The sequence below is a fragment of the Suncus etruscus genome, chromosome X (genome assembly GCF_024139225.1).
Source record: "Suncus etruscus isolate mSunEtr1 chromosome X, mSunEtr1.pri.cur, whole genome shotgun sequence".
Taxonomy (NCBI): Eukaryota; Metazoa; Chordata; class Mammalia; order Eulipotyphla; family Soricidae; genus Suncus; species Suncus etruscus.
In genome coordinates this window covers 5062863-5067488 of record NC_064868.1, presented here as the reverse complement: position 1 = coordinate 5067488, position 4626 = coordinate 5062863, and positions in this window count along the sequence as shown.

Here is a 4626-nt window from a genome sequence, read left to right as displayed (position 1 = left end):
AAGACTTCGAGCATTTGCTAACTAATTCTTGCCTCATAGCCGCCTGGCTAGCTCATTCGGTAGAGCATGAGACTCTTAATTCTTGCCTCAGAACTTACATCCAAATTTTTGTCCAGGAAATAACATTGGGCTGTTAATAGCCCAATATTTGGGCTATGGTATATGATTTATCTCATATGATAAATGCATCTCTTTCAGATAAGTTTGTTTTTTCCTAAAATCTATTTCTTAGTCAGACCTTAGGAAATTAGTTATCTGTACTAGCCCCTAAAACAAATCCTGTTCCCTCAGAAAATAAGGAAAACCTCTCCTTGCTAATTTCCCTAATCAGTATTGACATCCAGGACTAGCCGGACAGGAACTGCTTTAAGATGTTAAAAATTTATCTTCTCTTTTTAACTTTGGATTCTTACTTGAAATGTATCTACTCATCGAGAGCCATGTGAATTGTTTTGTTTTTCCATTTATAAGAGAGTAATGTTGTAATTTAACATAGAAGAATATTCTTTTCATGTCATAGAAGAAAACTGTGGCTGGCTAAATCCCTCATTTATACTCTATTCTACACATTAAATTGAGAATGCTGTTTCACCCACATGCATTGTGTGGTCTCTCTTTTCCTCATATTTCACCGTTCATGTCACCCACTCTCCTCGAGGGAACTCAAAGTTCTCTAATGCAACTAAACCCAAAAGCTAGCCTGTGACACTTTTATTTTTCATGTTTTGCTACTTAAAACACATAATCTTGGTGAAAAGTCCAACTTAATGCCTACAGAGGATAGATATCAAATATTGGCCATACATATGAAGTAATTCAAATATTACCCCCAGTTAAATACATATTCAGGCAAAATTAATTTACTTTATTTAGTTTAGAAACAAATGATAGCATAAGAAACAGTCATTAATTAACTTGAACCTTTATCATATACTTTATAAGCTTAAGCTCATTTAGAAAGAGCACTTAAGAAAAGATTTTGAATACAGAGCTTCCACGTCCTGTGATTCTACTACTGGGCATCAACACTCCTTACAAATAAAGAAACAGGAATTCAATAGGACATATTAACACATGTGGTTCATTGCAGAACTATTTACAATAGCCAATGTCTGAAACAATCCAAGTACTCAACAACACAGTGGAACACTACTTAGCTATGAGAAAAGATGAAATCTTACAGGCATGTGCAATTTAGGTGAAATTGGCAGGTATAAAGATAAGTAAGACAAGTCTGTTTAACTCAGTCATATGTGGAATTTTTTTTAAAAATAGCAAGTATACAATTCACAATGGAAACAAATCCTGAGTCTGGTCAATTAAACTGTGAAATGAAGGTACTAGAGCAGCTGGGAAGGAACCTTGGCATTATGGTAAATGGCTCTTGATACTCTGGAGGTAGGAATGGCATAAATGGCACTGCAGTAATAAAAACAATTATGTTAGCAATGTAGTAAAATATATACTAATAAAATTTTATTAAAATATGAATAATTAAAATTTGAATGAAATTGAAGTATTTGGTTGTAATTTGCAGAAATACTGTGGGCAAGTAGAAATGAGTTATACTGGGGCTGGAGAGATAGCATGGAGGTAAGGCCTTTACCTTGCATGTAGAAGGACTATGGTTTGAATACCGGCATCTCATATGGTTTCCCCCCAAGCCTGCCAGGAATGATTTCTGAGCACAGAGCCAGGAGTAACCCCTGAGCGCAGCTGAGTGTGACCCAAAAGCTAAAAAAGAAAAAAAAAGTTATATTGATAAACACTGGGGACTTATGTAGAAGGAGAAAAAATATATTTGAGACCCATATATGCTGAGGGGGCAGCAAATTGGGGGTTTAATTTATCAACAACATAAATCAGTTGTTAGTTGTATGCTCTCAGCAATATTAATTACTTTTCTAGTTTGCATGTGCTGCACAAAACAGGATCTAATGATTAAAATACCTTAAGCAAAAAGAGAAAAATGGTAGTTAAAGGTGAGATTGGTGTGCTCATAGTGGGCTTGGGCTGAGAAAAAGGGGAAAGTTTGTATATTGTATGTTGTACTTCCTATGTGGATTAAATACAAAACAAAAATATATAACAAATTTTATTTATTGAATTTTACATATGTGCCAGATGTGTTATAAGCACTGAACATACAATTATGATAAAAACAATAAAATGACTGCCCTGGAAAATTTACATTAAGATGAATAGAAGCATTATATAACATAAATATATTTGTGGAGTCTATTGGAATACAATTTAGACTAGAATGGAGAGTGAAAAAAGAAAGTTGATAAATGTCATGCTACATATGATGGTGACTAGAAAATGAACAAGTAGAGGTCAGGGGGTTTATTTTACCCTTCATCTCATTTGGCTGCTTAACACAATGGTTACAAGGTTATTTGAAAATTTTAATAATAATTATGGACTTAAGAATTTACCGAAGTATTCCTCACTTATTAGATTATGAGATGGATATATATAATCAGAAAAAACTAGAAAAGAAAAATAGTGTGACAGTCATGAAATTGGGAAGTACCACCAGTTCCCCAGTAGTTACATCCAACGTAGCTAAAAGAACATCTTCGGTACAGTCTTCCCACAGATGTTACAGTTCATTTCAAAGCATATCCTGGCACCAATAGCAGGAACCTACAGAGAGAATAATAAGCAGGGACCTCCAAGGAAAGCCTGTTTGTGAAGAAATCCTTACAGTATGTAGAATTCATAGCAAAACAATTTCTCTTCTTTCCCAAGAACTTATGCCAAGTATAGTCAAGTCAGGTCTCAAATGGTGTATTTGTTCCATGCCTGAGGGGAGACATTGTCATGGCTCATAAATCTACTGTGCTGCAATTTCTGAATTTATACAATGAAACAAACCCCAAGGACTTCTGCCTCTATTGCCTCATACAAGTGCTCTCTTATGCCTACTTTTCAGCGTAATTTATTGCATCCCATGCATTTTGCATCTTCTAGATTGGATGTTGAGGATAGGCATTCTGTGGATACACAGGACTATCCTCACTGGAACTCATAACCTATGTAAAACTATTCAGTATGGTCTTCCCTTCTCCTGCTTCCTCTCATACTCATACTCAAAATAATTGGCCTTTCATTCCAATAAAACATCTTTATGTAACATTAACGTCTGTGTTAAAATTAATTTTTTTTTTTTGGTTTTTGGGTCACACCCAGCAGTGCTCAGGGGTTTTTCCTGGATCCGTGCTCAGAAATTGCTCCTGGCAGGCTCGGGGGACCATATGGGGTGCCGGGATTCGAACCGATGACCTTCTTCATGAAAGGTAAGCACCTTACCTCAATGCTATCTCTCCGGCCCCTAAAATTAATTTTTATCTTTCTTACAATAGCTAGGCTATGAACATTCCAATTCATATTCTGGGATTAAGACCTTCAGCAGTACACTTTTTCCTCCTTACCTTAACTCATCATCTTTTTTTTTTATGCCACAAACCTCCTGGATGGATGGTCTTTTTTAATTTTTTTCTTAACTTTATCTCATCTTGTACATGCTAAATATGTGTTGTTGCCTTATTATATGGTCCACACATGATAATTATTCATATTCTTTCCTAAGTTTTTAGGCCACACCCGGAGATGCTCAGGGCCTCCTCCTGGTTCTGTGATTAGGAATTACTCCTGGCAGGCTTTCAGAGCTATTAAAGTATCAGGGTGGTGCATGTTCAAGTGCATGGTCACTACATTTTACCTATATATTATCATATAAACATATTGCTAAATATATATATAAAATTAATATGGCATAAAATACCAGTTGCATTTCAACCAAAGCTGCATTAGAGAATGTGGTTTAAATTTGAAGAAACAGATGTACTGTCTATTTTTTCTTAACAAAAATTCAGATCCTAAATTTTAGATTCTAAACACAAGAAGTATTAGATTTATTTTTTTAATATATTTTTCTTTGAACACCTCGATTACATACATGATTGTGTTGTTTGCATTTCAGTCATGTAAAGAACACCACCCATCACCAGTGCAACATTCCCATCACCACTGTTCCAAGTCTCCCTGCTCCCCACCCAAACCCCACCTGTACTCTAGACAGGCTTTTATAGGAATTAGATTTATAATGAAGACCTTTACTATAACTCGGTCTTCATCAGGTCTTGCCAAGTACAAAAAGATAAAGTGTCAATGATCTCTAAACCTAAAATGTAATTGTGTAATGAAGAATAGCCCCAAGAATATCACAGTCTAACCATTCAATAATGCAGGTGTTTTCATGGAGAATATTTTGAAGGAGTAAATAAAAGAAACATTCTCTTCAACATTCTCAACAGAGTTGATGTTACCACATAGGGATTTTAGCAAGCACATGAGGAGAGAGACAGATAGATTCTCTCCAATGCATACATAGCCTTACTGATTCTGTCTCTTATCTATTTCTCCGTACTTCTTCCTTTCTGCTTCACCAAACTTTCTTACAATGTTACATCTTTTTATGAAGCTATTTCTGATCATCAAATTCAACATTTCTTCCTTTCAATACTACAACTGTGTTCACAATTGTTACCCTAGTTACATGTGTATTTGTGTTACTGCTCATTTCAAATAAATGAATTAGTCTTTTCCCTGGGATTCTGT